This window comes from Lithobates pipiens, unplaced genomic scaffold (assembly GCF_037356315.1).
Source record: "Lithobates pipiens isolate NorthernLeopardFrog02 unplaced genomic scaffold, aLitPip1_a1.2 Scaffold_8, whole genome shotgun sequence".
Lineage (NCBI taxonomy): Eukaryota > Metazoa > Chordata > Amphibia > Anura > Ranidae > Lithobates > Lithobates pipiens.
The window spans coordinates 578,629,256-578,655,377 of NW_027507903.1; the positions used below are offsets into that span (position 1 = coordinate 578,629,256).

Below are 26,122 nucleotides of genomic sequence, written 5' to 3' on the forward strand. Positions count from 1 at the left end.
TTTATGTAGAGCAACAATTCTTTTTGCCATGAGGTGCCATGTTGAACTTCCAGTGACCAGTATGAGAGAGTGAGAATGATAACACCAAATGTAACATCTGCTCCCCATCCACACCTGAGACCTTGTAACACTAAAGAGTCACATGACACCGGGGAGGGAAAATGGCTAATTGGGCCCAATTTGGACGTTTTCAGTTAGGGGTGTACCTACTTTTGTTGCCAGCGGTTTAGGCATTAATGGCTGTGTGTGTGTTGAGTTATTTTGAGGGGACAGCAAATTAACACTTATACAAGCCGTGCACTCACTACTTTACATTGTAGTAAGCTGTAATTTCCTCAGTGTTGTCACATGAAAAGGTATAATAAAATATTTACAAAAATGTGAGGGTGTACTCACTTTTGTGAGATACTGTATATATATATATATATATATATATCTATCAAATACACTGCCACTAACTGAATAACCTGCCTACTCAATCTAACTTAAGCTATCTCTCTGTCCACACCAACAATACTACACACGGCTGCTATGTAAGCAGCCTTATATAGTGTGGGGTGTGGACTCCCCCTGAGCAGAGCGTGCTGTTTTTTTTGCAGGTCAGGTGCATGCTTTGGCCAATCATCATACATCAATGCACTGCGAACATCCCATATGTTCGATTCGTTTTAAAACCAATGGACACCCGATGTTCAAGTCAAACTTATGCTTGACTCTTACCGTGGGCTCATCCCTAGTCTAGGCGAATTGTGTGCACTTTGTCCACATCTCTTCCTGGGATATGTACATCTCATGTCCCAGGAGGCATAGACCTTCATTTGGAAAGGAGGAGGGGATGAGACCAGGCAACACATCATCCGTGAAGCCATCAGCTTAACCGGGAAGAACCGGCAGTTTACAGAGGAGGTCACAGAATGGCAGAACGGGACCAAGAGGAGTGCAAAGAAGCAGATAGGACAATGCTGGATCTGCTGGGCGGGTGAGTACCTTAAATGTGCAGGGGTTAAAAAAATGGGGGATGTGGAGCATAAAGTTACACTTTAAGGCATCATTAGGAGGGTCAATGGCATGCTAAAGTGGCCCTGAATTGACTGAATCCAGTCCAGTCAATATTATCATATATCATTGTGGAATTACTTAGGCTGGCCATAGACAGTTTGAATCTCAGCTGGTTCAGCAGGAATTTGAACCATGTGTGGGCAGGCTTAATGTACCAAGTTGATAGATTAATCAACTTAGGTACAGCCAGTCTGCCGGATTCACTTGCGATTATCACTAGCGGCTTCTATAACCACTAGCAATAATCATTGTCTTCTCCTTGCAGGGAGGGCTCCCCTGTTGGCACTGTCTGTGTTGATGGGGAAATCATGCAAATTTCTTTCCTGCAACCTGTCTGCCTTAACAGTTATCTAGCACCTCCTATGTACCATTGCAGCTTGTTGAATCAGGGGCTTTATAGCAAATAACAGACCAAGTTGAAAATGATATCTATGATATGAGAAGGGCCTTACTAACTGGCCAATTGTGACAATAGATGTAAGCAGCATTTTCCTATATCTTCTAGGTCACTTTCAGACAAATCAGTGAAGTTCAAATTGTTTTTATCACAGCTCCATTAGGTCCTCTGCCTGTTGCACATCTCCATGGAGCTGGTAAAATCAGGCCAGAGCTCCAGCAATTCTTGTGGTATAAAATGGTGGACTGTGACAATACTGGAAAACTGGAACCTGTCATAATTCATTTATATATATATATATATATATATATATATATATATATATATATATATATATATATCATGAACCAACTTCCTGTTGGTTTGGAGACTTGAATTCCAATGCTTTCCAAGCACATTCCTATAAAAACATCCTCAACTGGGAATATGTTTAAGCTACTGGCTTTCATGTATATCCTTCCTGCCAGGTCCCCAGAGAAGATGTAGCCAGTGCCGGAGCAATATGGTGTATAGAAATTTTTGGAGTACTGTGACAATGGCATATACCACTTGCTGCTTTTGTCTCTCATGGGTGAAGAGTTAAGCATCAGCAGCCCAGCATAAAAATTCACTTTGGCAGGACTGGAAGGCTGCAAGACCTTCTCTACTAGAAACCAAGGGTTTCTAGTAGAGTCGACTTTCATAAGGTAGCTCACATTTGGGCAGAGGCGACTGACTCATTCAATGCCCATCAATGTCTTGAGGGTGAGATTGTTGTAGGAGTCAATGAAGTCTTGCTGTATTATGTCATGAAAATTGGAACTCTCTAATATGACGCTCTCCTGAATTTCTTGACTGGATGGTCTTCCTAAAAGAAAAAGTCTTGTTACATTAACACCATTTACTAAGGTCTCATTTGCCCACGTCCTCCCCTCTAATTAGGGTCTCTTCTGGTATAGAAAGGATAAGCAGCAGCAGGAATGGAGGTCCACTTGCACATTTTTGGTCCTCTTCTATAAGGTAGGGTTACATAGGCGTGAGATGGACATGCTTGGCAGTGGTGACAACTTTGGGTTTTTGACTTTTGTGGAAATTGTAACAAATTAATATTATAAGAAGGATGAGAACAAGGAAGAGAGCTTTGATAACTTTTTTCGATTACTCAATCCAAATGCCTTCCTGTGTACAGAAATAGATATTTTATTATGGATTTTTTTTTTAAATATAAGACTGTAATATTTGTGAAACAACATAATGCACAGTCCTATTATAATTTTTGAAAGTTTTTTGGAATAAAAATCACATTCAAATACATACAGTATATGAAAAATAAAGTGATTCTGTCAGTGTATAAACAAAATAAAAAAAAAAGAACAAACCTATAAAGAAAACAGCTTTATACATACCTGTCCGTTGTTGTTTGCTAAAGGTTTACTTTGTAGAAATGCTCCCGGCACCATTCTAATTTGACTCCTTCTGCTGGCTGAACAGTGGGTCTCCCCACCGGCAGTGGTGGGTTCCTCTCTCTGACCCCTGGTTACTGCAAGATGTAGGATTTGTCAGCCCAAGGGGCAAACACTACGCCACAAACCTGAAAACGTGGAATCAGATCATACCAGATGCTCTTTTATAGTGTGAAGTTTTTGAATATATGTTTGTGCAGTGCACTTCTGTCTCATTTAGGTAGTGACTTAGATATTTTATAGATAGGCAACTCCTATCCAAATTTTGATTAGTGGTTCCAAATTAATAATAACTACTGCAGTATGGAACAGACACAAAAGATACGCTCAGCATCTTTCCAAATAACTGTTCTCCTTTATTATGTCGCATTTGAAGGTTTTTATACACGATTACGTAGGTATCACATTAATATTACAATTGTACATTTATGGTAACAAGGGGCGTTACATAGGCAGGCTAATTCTAATTAGGACTCAAAAGAATGTAAACATGTTCTGAAAACATTATTAGTGCAATGTGCACAGTGAGGGCAGAGTGCAATACATATAATATAGAATACAATTATATAGAGAACTTTTATTATATAGAGTAACAATTATATAGAGTAACTTCCATTACAGTCTCCTCTCTTTTGATCAATATTTTGATCACTAACCACACCTGCTATCACCTTTAACCTGGAACCTCCACACGCTTAGCCCTTGTACACACGGTCAGACATTCTGACAACCGAATCTGTTGGATTTTGTCCGATGGATTTTGTCCGAAACTGTTGCATACACACGGTCGGACAAAGTTGTCGGAAAATCCGATTGTACATAACGTGATGACGTTATTTCGTTAGGACGGGACTACGTTCAGGCTAGTAGCCAATAGCTTTGGTCTAGGAATTTGATCTGAGCATGCGTGGCACTTTGTCCGTCGGAGTATGTTCGATCGGAGCATTTTGACGGAAAATTTTACGGACAAGTTGGAAAACTTGGTCCGTCGGATACTCCGACGGAAATAGTCCGATGGAGACCACACACAGTCGGATTATCCGACAAAACGGTCCGATAGGACACATTCCGTCGCAATCTCTGACCGTGTGTACAAGGGCTTAGGTGGAGGTAGTCCTGGCCAAAGAGGCAAAAACTCCATTGTGGAGAAAATAATAGCTGATCAGCTTTTTTCATTACAAAATGACTTTTTATTGTGAAAAACAAATGATTGATAAGACATATTTACAGAGTACTGGCTGTACACTCCTGTGGTCAGAATGGCCTTCTAGCTTAATTGTTGGTATGCTGACTTATCAGCATATGTAAACACAGACAATTCAACATAAAATGGAATAGGTTCAAAAGACAAATATGACTTCAACATGGCTAAACTACTTTTCAAATATATATATCCCTTAAATTAAAGTAATTGCACCAAAAAGTACACTGTGATCGCAAGAGGGAAACAAATCAGACACAGAGATTTCTTTAATTTAGTCATTTCTGCAGTGTCTGGTGTGGATCCAGGTGACTTTTCCTTCAAGTTTTGCAAAACTGTACATGAAATAGATTCTTTGTTGAGTCTCCAAACATTTCCTTATATATAAATGTCTCTTAACAATCCACATGTCACCTGGCTTTAGTTTTAGATCCTTCCAAACTTTTAGGATCTGGAATTGGGGAGAAAACGCATAACTGAGTCTGTCAAAAACCTTCCAAGATCAGCAACATTCTCTGTGAGATTCAAATGGAGGACTTCAGCTGCTGAGACAAAATACAAGCGAGTAACACACTCCCAAACCAAATTCCATAGGGAGAGAGTCCAACATCCCCTTACGGGCTTGATAGAATATAATAAAACATTCAGGCAAAAGTTTTCTAGTTTCTTACTCTACTTTGTTCGCTACATTGTAGACAGTAGGGGGTATAAAAATAAAACCTCAAAACTTCTAGTAAGGACTCTCCTATAAAAATAATTTCCTCTGTTACTCTCTGTAGATTCTGCTCTCTACTTACAAACTACTTCTGATAACACTTTTTACTGTGGCCTTTACAGTAGCATTTGCCACTGGACATCCAGAAACCATGTCCATACAAACAAAATACATACTCGTAAGATCCTGACTTGGGCATCTGGATATATCTTTTTGTTATCTCTGGAAGGGATGTTCAGCTTTTGGTAACACCTTTGGTAACAGGTAAAACAAGAAGTAGTATGTTATAAAAACAACTGTGGTGAACCCTGGCTCTATCCCATGCTCATTTACTAAGGCAGCCATAACTGCTTGTGACTGATGACACTGTCCATGTGTCAAACTGAAGGGAAAAGAGTGTCTGGCAAACATAAATGATCACCTTTTCCAAAGTCTTGTTTTGCTGAAGCTGCCCCCTGTGGACCACTTGGAAACTGAGTTGCACAGACCCAGCAAGTGTCCGGGGCTGTAAATGCAGCATCCTTGATCATCTGGTCTGCTTCCATGTATGAGTTTTAATGTTAGTATGGCTACCTCAGCAAGAACCTGGAAGGCTGAAAACGGCCAATCAAATTAACTTAGCGTGCTTGATTGGTTTTCCTGCCGAAGTAAAAACAAACTTCTGGCACTTAAAATGGACCCAAAAGCTCCCTATATCTCGACTATCTATATAAATATATACTCTTTTTAAAGCTCACAAGCTTTGCTAAAACATGGAGCTCTGCTTCTTGAGCTGGGGAAAAAGGATCTAATGACTCTGAATACAGAGTATCCTTCTGGGTGATAAACTACATACTCAGTATGGGTATTGCCATCCTCAGTATAAAACCGGGAAGAACTCTACAAAAAAGTAAATACTCGGGTCTTCAGGGAGTATGTCCTGCACTGAGCTCACAGCAGCTGATTTCTATGTCATCAATTTAACACATGTGGTTTTTCTTTGTCTCCAGCCTCCTCCAATAGAGGCAATAAGGTGGCTGGATTCAAATGTACGCATTTTTCATTGTTAGATTTGTACATAAAAAAAACACTCTCATATTTTGAACCTTTCATTCGACAAACATTTAGTTAGCTATATATTTACTGTGCAGAATGTCGGACCATTAAAAACTAAATATTTGACCAAAATAATGTCTGTAACTTTGTCTAATAGCACCTTTGCGTAAAAGCTACAGCTCTGATATATCAGGGTGAACCCTTCATTACTGGATCCAGCTTGCATAAATATAACAATGGCTTGTTTTCTATCATGCCGTTTGTGTAAGAACTCCAGTTTCATGTTTCAAAAAGACAACTTTTTCCTGACAATATTATAATAAAACGATAACAATACCCTGCGGTCATGCAGAGATGTCCATAAATCCAAAATATTCTTATGCTTATACCACTGCACTTACAAGGAAAAGGGGCACATCATTTCACAATCCACACATTCTGCTTTGGATTTCAAAAATAAAAGATAAATAAAAACAAAAGGACCAACAATCAGTATGATGGACCAGAAAGCACTTAGCCACATCAAAAACTATAAAACAACTGGCTGCAGATGGCATCTATCCTAACAGGGTGTGTGGACTCGACGTGATTGGTCTGTTATGCTTAAATTGTATTTATTATTACTCTCACATCATGGACCGGACATCAAGTTATCAAACTTTAAGATTACATTTTTGTAGGAAAACTTCTTATGTATCCCATCCATCTTGGCTTTGTTAAACATTATGGCAGCTGTATTCCAATTAACAACCTCATCTTAATCTTTTTTTATTTCCACTCAATAAATGTAAAATTACAAAATTGTTATCTTAATCTAAACTAATCCCATTTTTTATCAATTTCCCCATTAACCTTGATTTCATTTCCATCAAAGGTTGTCTAAACCAGTTTTAATATATCTATATTATTAATAACATTGTTAAACTCATATTAGAAATTAATACTCATATGATACATTTCAATATCACACACTAATATATATTCACATATAAATGTCCTTAAAGGGGGACATAATACTTAATTTTACTCATCTTTTCTTTTTTCTTTGGGGTCAACGTGGAACACAATCTTTTTCTGTCAGTTGTTATTACTTTCTCTTAAAGTTAGTTAAAATTTTGACAACTGTTATTATGTATATCTTGGAAATTAAAACAACAGCCATATGTTTAAAATTTACCCTGGGTGCAGACACAAAAATCTTTCTCCTCTTCTTCCTTGACTTTATATCCTTCATACCTTTTTCCTACCCGTTCCCCCTCTCCCTCTCCCCCCCCCCCCACCTTCATTATGGCCAATTACTGTGGTAGTGCCTGGGTTGATCAAATTAATAAGATTAAAATACAGCATTGGGAGAGAATATCGAAACCAATGAAATTTTAGCCCATTTTGATCACTTGAAAAAACTCCTAGAACATAAATCCAGATTCTGTTGGCATAGTCATTTTTTCCAATCATATATTGATAATAAAGTAGTACCCCTTGGGTTAAGGATTCAGATCTTCCCCACACTAAAAAATCCTCCAAGCCCATTACGAACCGAATGGGAAGAAAATCTTACCACATGTTCAGTGAATAGGATGAGAATGCCGAAGGATCATTATGATTTAGAAAACAAAAAACTTAATGCCGAAATAAAAGGGATACGGAATAAACTCCACCCATTCCGGGAGACGGATATTTCCATCTCATCAGAAGAGGAAATAAAAATATATGTGGATGAATATAACAAATCACTCATACAAAACAAAGATAAAAAAATTGCAAAAGATTCAGTAGCCTTTAAGATGGGAAGGGCATACAAATGGAATGCAACAAACAGAGGTAATTTCAACAGATTTAGGCAAACCAACGATGGGAATGCCTCTGACACTTCAACATCCTCATCCTTTTGCTCTCAAACTAATCGTACACATCAGGTATTTCCGCCCCACACCCACAATATGGGACCAACTGTCCCCCCACAAGAACACTGAGATATGAGTCGCACCCAATTATCTAAAAGGAAAATGCCCCCTATATCTGATGATGGGGAGGACATTGTTACTACCCCCCCCCCCCCCCCCGACATGCGAGGCAGACCACAATTCAGTTGTGTAGCCTCAGGAGTGACTCCCAAGCAAACTAGATCATCAAATTTTCAGGCACCAGCCTCCAAAGACAAAGTCCCTACGACCCCTAAACCATGGAGCACAGAGCCACATAGATCAATTCATCACCCATCCCACATAATTGATGTGATTAATCTTACTTCACAAACTTTCACTGATACGGAATTAGGGATCCTGGGTCTTGGACTTAACTTTTGCCCCACATGGGATATTGATTAGTTTGAAGTTGCGAAAGATATCAATTTGTTCGCCAGAAAGCCAAACTTCAAAACTTTCTGGCATAATCAGACTAACAAAATAGAAACTAACCCTGAGGTTAAATGGCCCCGTATGGATGACAAAATGTTAAAAATCTTAACACAACTGGAAAGGGGGAGGCAGCGTTTGGGAAGATCCTGAAATTATGCACCAAATGCTAACTAACACCGAAGATAATGAACCCTCAGGGTTCATACCACCTGAATATAAAAGTAAATCACTCAAATTTCTGGCCTTCTCTAATCCAAATCTCAAATTATTTGTGGATCACACAACTCAAGACATTCGAAAAATGAATATCACCCCAATAAAATCTAACTTAACACACACTCAAAGAGCAAAAAGAGGACATAATAATTAAATCATTGGACAAAGGGAACAACCTGGTCATTCAAACCACTGAGGGCAATACCACCACGTGTCACAAGATCCTGGAGAACTCCTCTTGGTATCGTCAAATCCACAATTACCAACAGGAGTTCTTCAGGATGATAGATGGAGCTTTTTCAAAAAATCTTATTTCCAAAAACACACGAGAATTCTTAAAAGTCAAACAACCCATTACGCCAACTTTTTCTGCTTTGCCTAAAACCCACAAATCCCTATCTTTACTTCCAGGCAGGCCCATCATTTCAGGGGTAGGTTGTCTTACCCAACAAGCAAGCTCTTTAATAGACGATTATCTACTCCCCCATGTAGAAAGCTTACCCACATATCTAAAAGATACCATTCATATCCTGACTGCCTTGGAAGGTTTATTTGTACCCACCAATACCATTCTTGCTTCTAGATGTTGAGGTCCTATATTCCAGCATCCCCCATGATAAAGGGATCACAGTTATTTCAACCTTCTTAAATGAAAGAGATCTTGATACCATCCCCTACAATGCATTCATTTTAGAAATGTTGCATTTTATCTTGACCCACAATGCTTTCACCTTCCATGGCTCCCACTACCTCCAGGTGCAGGGAGTTGCGATGGGAACCAAGTGTGCCCCATCCTATGCAAATCTGTACCTGGGGGGTGGGAGCAACATTTCGTAAATTGTGACACAATCGGTATCATGTATTTGCTAACATGTGGCTATGGCAATTATTATGTAGGGAAAACCCAGAGAAATTTCTGGAGAAGAATTAAAGAACATGCTGTAGATATACAGATAGGTGTCACTGAGAAACCAATACCCAGGCATTTTTCTGAACATCATGACTACAGCACCGAATTCCTGCGATTTCAGGTACTGGACCGGGTGCACCCCCCAATCCGTGGAGGAAACTTTGATCAAACAATCCTCCAAGTAGAGGCCAAGTGGATTTTTAAATTAAGGGTGACACAACCAGCAGGACGATATGATTAGCTATGCCCCGTTCTTAGGATAATATAACCTGTCTTATACACAATCCGCTTATCCTCATTTATCTCTAAACCCTAGGGTTAATCAATGTGTACACAATATTGGCTGTATATGTATGACCTATGTGAGGAAATTATTTGGAGGGTTTTGTTTTGTTTTAGAACTTTTTGCGTCTATGCACTGTAATGTTCATGCTGGTGTTTATGCATTTATTATGTTTTATTGTTTGTTTTGTCTTTTAGCATGTCCTCTTGCCTTTTTGGACTGCTTCTGGAATTTACCTCTGACCCATGGGACCTTTTGGCCTTGCTCGTGTCTCTTCACTACCTTAGGGGTCTGCAGGTGTTCCGTATATATAGCACATTTGCAGTTTCTTGGTATGTCTTCCAAGTCCCCCCAAAGGCGTTTCCATCAGATTCTCCATTGGGGGATACCGACACCTGATGGCCTTTTGGTCGACAGGTGCAGGGTTCCTCCCCCATCTGTGGTACGCAGTGTCGCCGAAGCAAATCCACCTGCGCCAGCTAGATGCCATGCCGTTTGGGTCCTGCTCCTTTCTCTGTATGTATCAGCTCTCTCCCTGCCTATGGTTGCCCCCCATGGCAGGTGAGACAGTGGGATTTGTCCTTCTTCCCACTATTTGTTCTGCGGGATGTGGATCGGGGGTTATTTGCATGCGAATCTTCCAGCATGCATTCACCCACGGCATTTAGTGTTTAGATGGATTTGCTCCAATCCCTCCGGATTTGTAATCCGGGTGATCCAAGCAACTCCAGGAATCTTTCCTCCCACCCACACCTTACAGGACTAATCATGGCAGCTGTGCCTCCCTATATAAGATGCTTGTCCCCCAGTCTCTCATTAGCGGTTCATCCCTCCATGTGAGAGTAATGCTGCAAGGAGACTCGTGGTATAAGATTACAGGTATAGGATATAATTCCCTTTTTGTTTTTTATTTTATTTTAAATATAAGCAGCCTTTCCTCTCAGACTAACTTTTTGTTTGTTTGTTTGGATTAGGCTCTCATCATTTGTCAACCTCTCCTTTTTGAGACGTGCTTTAAAGTCTATTTCATATACCATCTCTCACTATAACTGAAACCAACGATTGAAGTTTGGGAATTAATCACCCCCTGCTCGCAATGGAGCTTTAACTCTTTAAATAAGCCTGTTTCAATTTCAGTACATTTACCTGGTGAGCTATTTGTAAAATACATTCTGTTGTTTTGAGGATTATACCCCCCCCTCCCCTTTTTTATTTATTTATTCATATATATATATATATATATATATATATATATATATATATATATATATATATATATATATACTTTTTTTTTTCCTTTGCCATTGTATTCATTACTCTTTATCGAGCATCTGCATATCTAGGGGCTCCTCCATCTTTGTTCGCCTAGGTGAGAAGAGATTACCACGGCAGCCAGACCTCACTTGTCCCACTGGGCCGACGTTTTTCCATTACCAGTCCTTTCCGGCAAGCTGAGGGGTATGTTGTTGAATTTTTTTTTTCTTTTTTTGTTCGTTGTTTTTTGTTCACATCATTTCATAATATTACCTAGACAGTTAATTCCATTTACGTGTGGTGTTTCCACATTTAGACACACCAGGCGCAAAATATGACTGTACACCAGGGGTTATATACAGTTAATATGACTGTTGTTTTTTATTGCAGTATTTTTAGTTTATCAACATTTGCTGTAAAATATATATATATATATATATATATATATATATATATATATATATATATATATTCATTATAAATGTATGTATAACCATTAGTCAACACCTCTATGCCATTTGCATCATTACATATTTACATTAATCATATATATTTACATATCATGATATATTAATTAACGTTTTCTTTGTAGAATTGATATGACACTTTCATCAGTGCTATTCTCAAGGCCCTGATGAAGCTGTTTCAACCGCAAAACTTGTAGGCTACTCTTTGTATAAACCTGTTGGGAACCAGCACATCCCTGATTTCAAAATTTGAATCACTAAAGACTATAATGCATTTTAAAATGTATCTTTTAGTTTAATAAAAACCTGTTTACTTTTGTATAAATCAGTTTTTTTGTTTTTTTCATACTCCTCTGAGACATTGAGTCCCATTCTGTTCTATAAAATTTTTTTTTAGAAATATATATTTATACATTTTCTTGGGATGGTGCCTCTCTAGGAGTATTAGTGTTCCACGCTCACCCCACCCCTACACATTAATTTTTACTCAATTTCCCTTTTTTAAATGCACTGTTTTTTTTTATCCACTATCAAAGGATATTCAATTTGTGTAAGACACGGTTAAATGTAACCTTCATTTTACCATGTTTGGAAAACAGATTCAAAAATAATTGTGATCACGTTGTTTATCATTAGATTCGTTAACCCGGTACATTTTGTTATAAATGTTTTGTCTAAAAAACTGAAATTGGCATGGTGTCCTTCCAGCTTATCACCGACCTCACATCTGCGTACATGACACACAGAAGCGATGGACTCTAATACACGTGTCAAACAAAAGGCCCGCTGGCTGAATCTGTCCCTCCAGGTCATTTCATGGGGCTCTCACACCTCTCCTGTAGCTGCAGCACCCCCTCGACTCCACCTCACCTTGTCTCAGCAGTTGGCAGCTGAGAGGAAGATAGAACTCCTTCTACATATCCTGTGCCTCTCTGTGCAGCCGCAGCCTCCATCCCCCGACTCCTCCTACCCTGGTCTCAGCATTCAGCAGACTCCAGCAGCTGACTCCAGGCCTCCTCTGGTCCTCTTCCAGACCCTGCTTCTTCCCAACAGTAGCACATGGTAAGGAGGGTGCACTGTGATGTAAGGAAACGTGGCGGACTTTTGACATCTGGTGTAATGGGAGGGGGGGGGCTCTTGACATCTGATGTAATGGGGTAGTTGCTCTGGACATCAAGTCTTACAGATACAACCGGCCTTTTGAGGGGGACCATAATACTGAAGCGGCTTGCGATTAAATTGAGTTTGACACCCCTGCTGGGATACCATACTAAGATGAAAAACAGGAATGAAACCGTGTTTATAGTCACCAAAAAAATTATACTATATGAAGTGCCGCTAACACAATATGTGATATATAATATCAATATATTAGATTCATAAAACAAGTGTAGCTCTAATCAAACTAAAACATAAATATACAGAAACAAACAATAAATCTGAGTGCCAATACAAACTGCAAAAAAGTCTGTGCAATAATCACTCACTTCTTCCTGTATCACAATGTGATGAAAACCACACAAGGTGATCTTCATATAAATGTGCACATATACAATGTGAACTCCACTCCACCATTGTGCCATACACCTAGGCTTACCAGAGAGCCATCAAAATGCACATGGATATTATTATCATCTTGGAAAGCATCTTCCCTTACAGCAGGGCTCAGCAACCTTTTTCCACTTAAGGGCTGGATTCAATGTATGTGAATGCATTGAGGGCCGCATTCACCTGCTAATAAATTAAGGTAATAATCTGGACCCCTTTACATTACACAGCCCCCTGCACTTCTGGATCCCTTTACATTACGCATCCCCGCACTTCTGAATCCCTTTACATTACACAGCCCCCCTGCATATTACATAGCCCCCCTACCTAGACCCCCTGCATATCTCACAGTACCCCCATGTTATGCTTTAAAATTGCACACACTCATGGAATAGCAGCAAACAATGGTACTTAAAAATCTCCATAGGTAGGGGGTGTGGCCGGCAGCCGAAGAGTATGACCGCATTGTGATAGAGCTCTGTCTTCTGCGGGTATTACCAAGCCCCTGAGCATTCAAACGCAGCGGTTTCGGCTTCCACAAGGTCGGGCACACCGTGGGGTTATGTCCATGAAGAGGAAAGAGGATCAGAGGCTAGGCAGATGGACTTTTAGCGGCATCCCCGCAGTATCCAGACCCAAGATGGTGCCGGTAAGCACAGTGACAGAGAGCGTAGCAGGCTCTCTGCTCACAAAGACACAGCACTACGCTAGGAATCTCACCCTCATGATACTCATGCAGGGTGCAACGACCCCTTGCAGCCATCTTCTACAGCTTCAAGCCCTGTTAAAGCTAAAGTGCAACATATGCATAGGAATAATATAGAGGAGGAGGTTAACACGTCCCTTAATGACACCAGGGAACTTCAGGATTCTATATTTGAATTTCCTACCAAAAATCAACCAGTAATCGATACTAACCTAGAGGAAATGTTGGTGTCCCTCCACAGTACCTTGCATGCAGATATCTTGACCCTCACAAACCATTTTAAAGAGGAGGTTAAAGCAGTTTATAACAGGGTTACTCATATAGAACACAAGACAGGGGTGGATCCAGGGGGGCAATGGGGCAATTGCCCCCTCCCAGAAAATAGAACTTACTCCAATGCTTTCTCCCTCCGCCACCACACCAGATTTGCATGAGGCATCTAAATGCAGCTGGGAATTTAATGCTGCTTCCCCTGACTCCCATCAGTTCATTTAGAGGGGGCCAGTGGGTCACTATGGGGGTCTGTAATTGATGTGACACGGGCTGCTGCTACATGCTGGCAGAGTTGCAGCAGAGCGGTACCACTTCACTTCCCTGTCAGGCAGAGTGATCTCTACCCGACAGGAGCTTCCTAGTCCCGGCTGGTGTGACGTCACAATTCAGAGGCCCACAGGACTGAAGACAAGATGGACTTGTAGCCAGCTCAGTGCACTGCAAGTGAGTGATCACTTACTTAGCTAAGGCAGTGTTATGTTAATGAGCTACGGTGGGCATTGTTATGTTAATGAGCTACGGCAGGCATTGCTATGTTAACACCTTGTCTTACATGTGAAGTGGTTAATGCTTTGGGAGTGGGGGGGGGGGGGGTGAAATAATTTACAATGGTAATTGTAATATGGCACATGGAGGGGGTTAATGTACTCACTCATGTATTTGTGACCAGTGGCCATTAACACCTTTGTACTGCATTAATGACAGTGGCACCATCAATGTTAATTAACCCCTTTTATGCTACAGCACGAAGGGGTTTATAAACACTGCCACTAGTACCACTAATGCAGCACAAAGGGGTTCATTAATTGCCACTGGTCAGTAATACATCAGTGAGTACATTAACCCCCTCCATGTGTCATATTACAATTACCAATCATCATCATTATCATCATGATAATCACACAGTACAGGTGCGTTGAGCCACAGCACCTGTATTGTGTGATTATCATGATAATAATGATGTTATAGAATGACAGAAAAATGTTTCTTTATGCTTCATTCACACAGGGCAGACATGCGTCTGACATGCAGGGCTGTCTTTTACTGGCTTGGGGATGCATAAAGTGTTACATGCATCCCATTTATTTCTACTGAGACACACAGCCGCTATATCCCAATATGTCATGTGTGCGGATCCCAGAATGCATGCAGGGTTTATTGAAGGACCCGCACCAACATGTCATATTGGGATATAGCGGCTGTGTGTCTCAGTAGAAATAAATGGGATAAAACCGTTCCATTAGCGGCCTTTACCGCTGTTGCCCGCCCACCCCAGTGTGAAAACAGCCTTATTTTCTGGCAGTGCCCCTGACTAGACTCTGGATCCGCCCCTGACACAAGATGAGTGAATTTGCAGGTACTATCAACGAAGTTATTGATGCCCATAATGAGAGAGAAGATGATTTACAACTACTAAAGGCAAAATTGGCCGATCTCGAAGATCGTTCGAGAAGGAATAACATTAAAATCCGTGGGATACCCGAGTCGGTTAAAACATCAGATTTGAATGCACACTTCCAACAGATTCTTCAAGATGCACTTCCAGAGGCCTCTCTAACAGACCTATCTATAGATAGGATTCATAGGCTGCCTAAACCTAGACACCTACCAGATCACTTGCCAAGAGATACGATCGCACGGATCCACTTCTTCCAAACCAAAGAGAGATTCCTCCAACTCGTGAGGAATCCAGAAAATGCTCCAGCTTCTGCACAGGGCTTATCCTTCTATCCAGACCTATCGGCCTACACAATGCAAGGAAGAGCCACCATCACTAAGCCCCTAAGAAAGCACCAGATAACATACAAATGGGCTTATCCGGAAAAACTCATCACAAAAGATGGGAAAATAGTTACTATTAAATCAGTGGAGGAAGGCATACAACTTCTGCGAGAGTGGCGTATTCTGGACATGGAAGAGAATTCACCATCAACAGCCTCCTCACCTTGTTCCCGTGTCCTGCCTGGCCACGAGATATGAATGACTGACACTGGAGACGAAGAGTTTAACTCTCCAGTGCAATCCACATCTATATTTACGTTAAGATGCTTTACACTTGGGTTTATCAGAACAGAACTGAATTTGCGGACTCACTTGTTGAGCACGACTTGTTACACAGCAAGTGCCAAAGATCCAAGGTCTCCAGCAATGACTAGCCTTCATACCATGGGGTTTAAAATCTCATCATTCAATGTTAGGTGGCTGAATAGCCCTCAAAAAAGAAGCATGCTCTGGAAAGAAACTCGGCGGTTACAGAGTGGCATTTTATGCCTACAAGAGATGCACTTTTTAGCTTCTAAACCCTCAAAGTTTCAGAACCGTTGTTTTCCAACAGTGTTTTGCTCAAACGCCCAAAAGAAAAATAGAGGAGTAGCCATCCTCATCAAGGACACTGTATCTTTTAAATGTATTCACACTGAAATAGACAAATCGGGCAGATATATTATCCTTGTGGGTGAGGAAAGCAACACGGTTTACACTATAGTGAACTTTTTTTTGCCTAATGTGAAACAGCTGTCTTTTTTAAATAAGGTTTGGAAACGGGTAAATGCAACACGAAAGGGTTATACCATACTATGCGGTGACTTTAATGCCATACCTAACCAATCATTAGATGTTTCATTTGGTTCCTCCAAATCTAGAGAAAGAGTTACCCTTTCGCATTTCATGGCCTCAGAAAACCTAAATGATGTGTGGCGGTGTCAGTATTCGACAGAAGGGGACTACTCCTACTTCTCAAGTGTGCACCGCACATACTCAAGAATTGAGTATTGTTTGGTGGACAAATTTCTCCTGCAAAATGTTAGTACATCAACTGTACATAATATTACATGGTCAGATCACACCCCAGTTTCCATTATGGTGGGGGGGCCCCCGCACAGAGACCAGGGCAAATAGATGGAAAAATGACTGTTTCCTCTTTGAACACACATATTTCAAAAACAAAATCTCCTCTGAACTACTAGAGTTCTTTAGCGTTAATGCCCCATCTGTGTCGGACCCTTTCACGCTTTGGAACTGTCACAAGGCGTATATGAGAAGGGTTCTTATGAAAATAAGCAGTATAGCCAAAAACAAAGGAACCAGAAGGTTCAGGATCTAATATCTCAGATTGACAAATTAGAGTCTTTAAATAAAAAATCACCTGACCCGACCAGTAGCTCCCAACTAGATGGACTTGGCATGAGCTCAGACCCCTACTAATTTCGCAACACAACCACATGTTCCAAAAATGGAAGGCCTGTTTCTACTGCCAAGGAAATAGAGCCGGGAAATTATTAGCTAAGCAGATAAAGGAGAAAATAAAACAGAAAATACCATTTATTTTCCAACCAATCATGGGCACTAAATGAACTAACCCAAAGGAAATCGCTAACGCATTCAGGGACTACTACAGCAAACTCTACAACCTAAAAGGAAGACACATCTATCCCACAACCCTCTCAGGAATCGATCCAGGAGTTCCTGGATTCAATATCCATGCCAAAATTGACTCACTATCAACTCACAAATTTAAATGACCCCATTACATTAGGCGAACTTCAAAAAAACAATTATGTCACTACTACTCAACAAGTCCCCAGGCCCAGACGGATTCTCATCCGAATATTACCGCACATTCTATCCCATAATAAGCCCATACTTACTACAAATATTCTAAATGGCTACCTCAAAAACATTTTTCCCTCCAGAAATGTTAGCGGCCACAATAGTAACCCTACCCAAGCCAGGGAAATCACCAGATTCACCACAGAAATTCAGACCTATTTCTTTACTGAACGTAGATCTGAAGGTCTACGCTAAGATATTAACGAACAGACTGTCTAGACTCCTGCCGATCCTGATAAAACAAGACCAGATTGTCTTTGTTCCGGGTTGCCAAGCGCCAGACGCAACAAGAAGAATTATTAATCTGATCCACGCTGCAGAGTCATCAGGGGGTTCCTTCTCTGCTTCTCTCGTTAGATGCGGAGAAGTCCTTTGATAGAATCCACTGGGGATACTTAAGACAAGTACCGTGATATAAGTTCTGCCAAGACATGGAACATAGTTGTACTCTTACTGAAGTTCCCACTCCTTTATCCTCAATATGCACGTATATCAGTGACCTTACATTAGCGTTTTGGGAAAAAAAAGGAATTACATTAGTTACAGACCTTCTGAATCAGGGAAAAGTCATCTCCTTTAAAGTACTAGCCCAAAAATACTCACTTCTCATGTCAGACCACTACATGTACATGAGAAGCGCAACCTTTCTAAGGTCACACCCATTGACACCTATCACAATTCCTCATCAGGCCTGGGCATTTTGGACTGATATGACAAAACTAACCAAAGGGATCTCCCTTTTTTATAACCTGTCACCACTTCAAAAATGGGAAAGAGACCTCTCTGCATTCTTTACAGAGGATCAGTGGGGGAAAAGCCATTAAATTTAACTATTGCTACATTAAATCCACAACTCACTGGGAGTAGGCTCAGAAACTACTCCTTGGGTGGTACTACACTCCTTATATCACGGCAAAATTCTCGAAGAAGCTCTAACAAATGTTGGCACGGCTGTGGCAAAGTAGATACTTTATTGCACATGTTATGGGAATTCCCCCAGTCTTAGGAGCTTTTGGAGAGCTGTATTCAAATGAATATCCAAAACTACAGGTATCATAAAAACAGGAAACCCGGAAATGGCCACACTAAGCATACATGTAGATCACTACCCACCCTCTCTTGGATCAATGGTAATACAGATCTTGATGGCGGCAAGACTGACAATTGCTAGCAAGTGGAAATCAACCAATTCCCCAAATATCAGTGAGATTGTTAAAAAAGTTGATGAAACTTTCAAATATGAGCAGATTATGGCCAACATAGAAGGAAAGTCTTCCCGCTTTTATGCTTGATGGGAACCTTGGATCAGCACTAGACAGGATTATGTGATACCCTTATTGTTTAAAATTTTAGTATACTGTAATGTTTTTCTATTACTCTCTGGAAAGAACCCGGAGTTATGGCTTTTTTGGTTACTAACAAGAGGATGTAAAGCTAGGTTGATATTTTGATCCATAGTTTATGCTCACATACAACACCATTATACACTTTCTGACATTTATTCTTGGAGTTATTATATATGTGTTGGATGTTATAATACTATGTTTATGACAACTGTACCATTGTTTAACTTGCCATCGAATATCTTACAAATGTACAACTTGAATTGTAATTGAAAAATCTTTCAATAAAAACTATTAAAATAAAATCTCCATAGGTGACATTTTAAAAATATCTACAGGTTACCAGTTTAGAGTTACAGAGGGGGTCTTGTGGTAGAATTATTGCTCTTACATTAATGATTGTGGTGATACCTCACATGTGTGGTTTGAACACTGTTTACATTTGCGTGTGCGACTTACGTATGAGTTCGCTTTTGCATGCGAGGGATGGGACGCTTTAAATTAAATTTTATTTTTCTTTATTTTATTTTTCTTATTTTTACACTGTCCCTTTAAAAAAAAAAATTCTGATCACTTTTCTCGTTCAAAAGTTTTTATTTTATGTCAAAATAAATGACATGTATAGAATATAAGACAAATTATTTGATACCAGAAATAAAAATATTGAAGTATGGATGATACAAAGCAAAGAAGAATTTCAAGTTATTCTCATGGGAATGACAATAAATGGCCTTATATATTTTAGAATTTGAAAGCATTCTTATAGCTGAGTTTTAAACATTTTAATCCCAAGAAAATATAAATATGTCTAAAAGAAAATATATGGTTTTAAAGTTTTGACCATAACTGCTAAAGTATGTTTATAGTAAGTATTATATAGTAAGGGAAGAACATAAAAAGTATATAGGAAGGGGAGGGGAGGGGAGAATTCTCCAGAGGAGGTTTTATATAACAGCTAAAGTTGTAATTCTATAGAAAATCTTAATCACCATAACAATAAAACTCGGTTATCAATATTATCTGACGTATAATATTTAATCCAGGGTTTCCATATGATATCAGACTTTGTCATCTGGTTTTTATCTATAGTGTCCATTTTAGCATGGATGAAAGATTGATTCATTCTACATTTGGTTTCTGCAATATTCACCACATCTGTTTTCCACGCATTGGCTATAGTCTGCTTTGCGGCTATCAGGAGTGTAAGAACTAATTTGAATTGTTTCTGATTCAGAAAGGCTGGTTTTAAATTAAGGAGAGCAATAATTGGGTCTGGAAAAATTGAACAATCAAAAAATTTTGTAATTATGAGAAAGACCTTTTTCCAAAATGATTGTACAATTGTGCAATGCCACCAGGTGTGTATATAGGTACCTTTTTCTGGACAGCCACGAAAGCAGAGGCCAGTATTGTCTGTTGAGAATTTGGCAATTCTCGCAGAAACCAAATACCAGCGTGTGAGGACTTTATATGATGACTCAGACGCCAATGTATTTATAGAGGAAGATTTTGTGAAAGACCATATGTTGGACCAAGACCTAGAATCGATCGTACAATCCAGATCTTTTTCCCACTTGGCCACATATTTAGGTATAACAGTATTAGAATTAAATATCAATTGTGTATACAATGATGTAATACGACCTTTAGCATGTGGTTCCTTGAGACAAAATCTTTCAAATTGAGAAATATTATGTAAGTTTACATTTAAATTGCGAAAAGGAGTGTAAACATTTTTGATTTGGAGATATCTGAATATTTCTGATTGTGGAAGCTTATATAATTCACATAGATCTGTAAAAGATTTTATTGATGTAGTTGAAGTTAAATTATATAGACAAGTGATACCAGCCTTAGACCAAGCTTTAAAAGTATTGGGATATTTCCAGGCTGGGTAAAAAGTCACATTCTTTTGAAAAGATAATAGCGGATTTTGTGGAGATTGTAGACCATGTGAATTTCTATACCTATCCCATATAGATAGAGAGTGCTTAGAAATGGGGTTATTTATAGACTTACAATCTGCAGGTTGTAACCATAATATATTGTTTATAGGAAGAGGATCACAGTCTACAGCTTCAATGAGGGCCCATAAAGGAATCTCTGTAGAAGAGTGATATTTTGTTAATTGAGATAGTTGAGCTGCCTTATAATATGTGTTAAAGTCTGGAAATCCCAGACCACCCAAAGTTTTGGGGAGAACAAGTGTTTTTTTTGTGAAGTCTGGGTTTTATTTTCCCCCAAGTAAATTTCGTTACTTTTTGTTGAATTAGCCTAAGAAAATATGCAGGAATATGAATCGGGAGAGTTCTGAATAAATATAAAAATTTCGGAAGAACAGACATTTTTATGATATTGATTTTCCTAAACCATGATATCGGCATTGATGACCAATTAGATAACGACCTTGTAATAGTTTTTAATAGAGCTGGATGATTAGCTGCAAATAAATTGGAGGGGTTAGGAGTAAACTGCACACCCAGATATGGGAGGCTATGATCTACCCACTTAAAGTGGTTGTAAACCCTTACAACACACTTTGACCTACAGGTAAGCCTAGATTAAGGCTTACCTGTAGGTCAAAGAAATATCTCCTAAACCTAAACGGTTTAGGAGATATTTGCCTGAGGCGCACTGAGCGCGGCATTTCCAACGACGGAGCTGCCGCGTGTGTCGGCTCCCGTGCGCATGCGCGGGAGTCACGTCATCGCGGCTTCGCCAAATGACAGCTGCGGAGCTGCGAGACCCCACCGAGAAGATGGATGCGCCAGACTACAGGGGACAGCGGTGACTTTGCTGGCTCCTGTGTCAGGTAAGTGACACATAATGGACTACTATGCGATGCATAGTAGTCCATTATGCTTTGCCTTTGCAGGGAATGAAAGAGGAAGTAAACTCATCAGGGTTTACTTCCTCTTTAAAGGGTAGTGAATTTTGTAAAGATTGTTTATCTTTCTCGACAAGTGAAATGTTTAATGCTGAGGATTTTTGAATATTAACCTTAAGGCATGAAATAAATGAGAATTCTTGTAGTACAACCATAAGATTTGGGGCCGAAACATGTGGAGAAGATAGAAAAAGGAGAATATCATCTGCGAATAAACAGAGCTTATGATGAAAGCCACCCATTTCAATACCAGTTATAGTGGGCTTCATCCTAATTCTTTGTGCTAAAGGTTCAATGAGTAAAGCAAATAATAAGGGCAAAAGTGGACATCCTTGACGAGTCCCCCTCAGTATATTAAACTCTTCTGATTTGTACCCTGCATATCTGATATAAGCTTTAGGATCTTGATACAAATTAGAGATCCATCATAAAAAGTGACGGCCGAGTCCCCATTTGGAAAGGGTATAGTTCATATATGACCATGATACTGTGTCAAAAGCTTCCATAATATCTAAAGAAAGAAAACAAGTGGGAATACACCTTTTTTTAGTGGCATATGACAGGAGTGTTGCACGTCTAATATTATCTCCTGCTTGAGGTAATGGAATGAAGCCCACTTGATCACGATGTATAAGATTGCCTATAATAGTATTTAATCTGTTAGCTAGAATTTTGGCAAAAATTTTTATGTCCAAATTTAGTAACGAAATAGGGCCATAATTAGACCATATTGAATCGTCTGTGTGAGGTTTAGGGAGCATACAGATAATTGCAGTCAGGGTTTCTCTTCTAAAGGAATGACCTTCCAAAAGGGAATTAAAAGTGTTTGTCAAGACTGGAGATAGGGTGTCTATAAATGTTTTGTAATACAGTGCAGAAAAAACATCAGGACTTGGCCTCTTATTTAGCTTCAGATTTTTGATAACTTCAGATACCTCTATAATTGACACTGGTTTCTCCATCACTTCCATTTGTGTTTAAGATAGTGTCGGTAGAGATATATGAGAGAAAAAAATCATTCGCTCTAGAAGGGTCCAACTCATTATTAGAAGAGTATACATTTTTTAATTGTGTTTTGAATTTTTGTAATATTTTTAAAGGATTATTTGTGTATACCCCCCTAGAGATTTTCAGACGTATCGGGTTTCGTTGGATTCTGGCAGGATTTTAATGCCCTAGCTAATAGTGTGTGAGGTTTATTCGCATTGATATAGAAATTGTGTTGTGATCTCTTGATGGTTTTATCCGGTGCTTCAGTAAGGAATAAATCAAATTCCAATTTAGCTTTGTCAAGATTTGTTTTAGATAAAGAAGAAGGGTTATTTTGGAATGCTGTTTGACATTTATTGAAATTTGTTTCTAAAGTCTGACAAAGGATTTTTCACTCTCTGTTGAATATGTTTTCTTTCTGTAGACATATGCCACGGAGAACAGGTTTGTGTGCTTCCCATAATGTAGTCAGAGAGACGTCAGGTGTGGAGTTATATTTTATGTAATCTTTGAGCGCAATTTCAATATTATTTTTATGAGCTGGATTTTTGAGTAGGAAATCTCTTAAAATCCATGTTGGATCTTTTTTTTTGGAATTATAGAGGCAACAGTAATGTAAAGTGCACTATGGTCGGGCCATGGGATGGGAATAATTTTTGTAGATATTATTTCTGGAATTAGCCCTATGGACTTAAATATATGGTCTATCCTAGAGAATGAGCGATGAGGGAACGAGTAATGTGTGTATTGTCTCTTGGTTGGATTCAATTCTCTCCAAGTATCTACTAGGTTATGTTTTATAATTCATTTTGATAAGGGTTGTTTGTCTGCTGTATATGACTGTGGGATTGGTGATTTATCCAAAAATAGAAATATGGTCTGATTAGAATCTCCGCATAGAATTGTAGTAACTATTTTGTGGTGTTCTATAGTTTGAAATAAATGAGAAAGAAAAGAAATAGGATTTTTGTTAGGAGTGTAGTATGATGTAATGGTGATAGCGGTATCAAGTAGGCGTCCTTTAAGAATCAAGTAGCGACCTTCTGGATCCTTAATTTCCTTCATTAGTGAAAATGGTGTATTGCGATGGAAAGCTATAAGCACGCCTCGTTTTTTAGAGGAGGCCAAAGCTGTGTATACTTGGGGGTAGTCTTTACTGAAGAATTTGGGAGTGGATTGTGATGCAAAATGAGTCTCTTGGAGGCAAACTATATGTGCTTTCTTGAATGAAAATGTGCGGAAAGCTTTAGTGTGTTTGTGTGGAACGTTTAGTCCTTGAGTATTTAATGATATGATGTTTAATGGGGCCATGGAGTTGGGAAAAGTGAATATATGTTGGTGTTTATGTTAGAACGTGTGTCATATAAGAAATTATTTGTCTCCAGAGCATAGGGGTGGAGGGAGGGTGGGGAAAGGAGATAATGACTGAAAAAGAAAATACAATTAATATACAATATTGAAATATATCTTAACATATCTATGTTCTTAATGTGTCCGTTGGGAGGAGAAAAACTCTCCCTCCAAGGGTACATGAGCCACTGTCAACTGCCCGGTGTATACCGAGCTGTTGTGGGTAGCAAGGGAGGGTGCAAGGAACTTCCCTGCAGAACACCAAGAGCCAATCATATAATTTCATTTTTCAAGCTAAAAATAAAAATGTAAGATTAAGGCAACCTCAGAGACAAAAAAGAGAGAAAAAAAAAAACAGTTATAATAAGGTGCCTGAATTATTAGGAACATTTCTTAAATAAGATTATGATAAAAATATTGATTGGAAGTCAGAGAAAAAACTCGGCAGTAGCCATTCTACTGAAAAGGAAAGATAGTAGCCTCAGTACAGGTGTTTATCAGTCCATAGTGTCAGCCAGATCTGGATCCGGAGGTGGAGATTGTATGCGACTTCTTTTCTGTGGATTGTAGTCTTCTTCTCTTCTGGAAGCAGAGGAGGGATTATCAGCATATGAGGATGATTTTTGTCGAGTGTCCGCAGCATCTCTTGATGTGTTTATCATCTCTAGTTTCTGTAAAGTAGTTTGCAGGTCCTTAGCTGTTTGGCACATATATTTGCGACTTTGAAAAGTAAAACGCACTGAGAAAGGAAAACCCCATTGGTAGATTATGTAATTTCGCTGTAATATTTGCAGTAGTGGTTTCAGGGTTCTTCTTTTGTTGATTGTAATTTGTGAGAGGTCTGTGAATAATTGATATTTATGACCCTGGAAAATTAGGGGATCTTTATTTCTAGCTGTATTTAGCAGTAGTTCCTTAGTGCGGTAGAAATGCAATTTTGCAATAATGTCACGGGGAGGACCATCTGTTTTCTTTGGTGCTAGGGCTCTATGAACCCGGTCCATTTCAAGACGATCTAGTGGGATAGCTGGTTGTAATTCTTGAAAAAGTGCAGTAATAGCACCGTTTTAAATCAGTCACAGATTCAGGTATTCCTCTAATACGTATATTGGAGCATCTTGCACGATTTTCGAAATCTTCCAATTTGGATTATAATATGTAATTTTCCTCTTTAAAAAAATCAATTTCTGAGGCAATATTAGATGTATAATTTTCCAGATCGTCTGCTCTAATTTCCAGTGCTGATGTACACTGACCAAGTTCTCTAATTTCTTTAGTAAGATTTGTGGTGATGGTATCTGCAGTGGATTTTAGTGATTTTTGAAGCAGATTTTTTTATTTGTTTCAGCGGGATAAGTCTTTTTGTGTGGAAAGTTCTAAATTCTCCAGAACTGACATTTTTCTCAGGTATTTGATTAGAGAGACTATGTGCCTTTAATGAGAGAACATCTTTATGTAAAGCAGCAGAAGGGGCTGTCTGTTTTTTTTCTCCTCACTGTGCCTCCCCTCAGATGAGGAGGGTTTCAGCGCCATACTGCTGTATGTGTGAGGCGGCGCTTTCTTGTTAGTTTTCTGCCTCATGAGTCTCCTCTGACCCCCCCCCCCCCGAATGTCACCAATGTAAGGTAGGGATATTTATCTACCGTTTGATATTATATATATGCGGAGGGTCAAGTTACCTCCGCTGTTATATGGCTCTGTTGTCCAGCTGAGAACGGAGCTCTAAGCCGGCATTACTGCTCGGCTTGGCTCCGCGCATGCGCCCCCCTGATCACTTTTATTACGATCAGAAGGAATGTAAACATCTCTTGCAGAGGCGGCTCTCTAATTAGGCAAATTAGGCGGGATTAAACGCTGATGTCAAGGTCTCATCACGGAGCATCCCAGTCCGATGGCAGCAAGTGCGGGGAGCAGGACAGTAGAGGCCTCGAGGTGGCGCATCGGCTAGATGACCTCACCAGGCTCCAAGGTATGCAGACGGCATGTCCATGTGGGACCCGCAGCTGAGCTGCTCCTTCAGCCTGCGCTCACCCGACCTCTCCTCTGCACCTCCCTCCTATTGGGTTCAGCAATGGGGGGG

General features: G+C 39.5%; 1 protein-coding gene and 1 pseudogene across 6 annotated transcripts in view; both read right to left on the bottom strand.

The window, feature by feature from the left end:
- LOC143961090 (beta-1,3-galactosyltransferase 2-like) overlaps positions 1-26,122 on the bottom strand; it is a 319,341-nt gene that overhangs the window by 15,056 nt on the left and 278,163 nt on the right. The window lies entirely within an intron of this gene.
- On the bottom strand, positions 1,616-13,647 carry LOC143962276 (beta-1,3-galactosyltransferase 2-like; annotated as a pseudogene).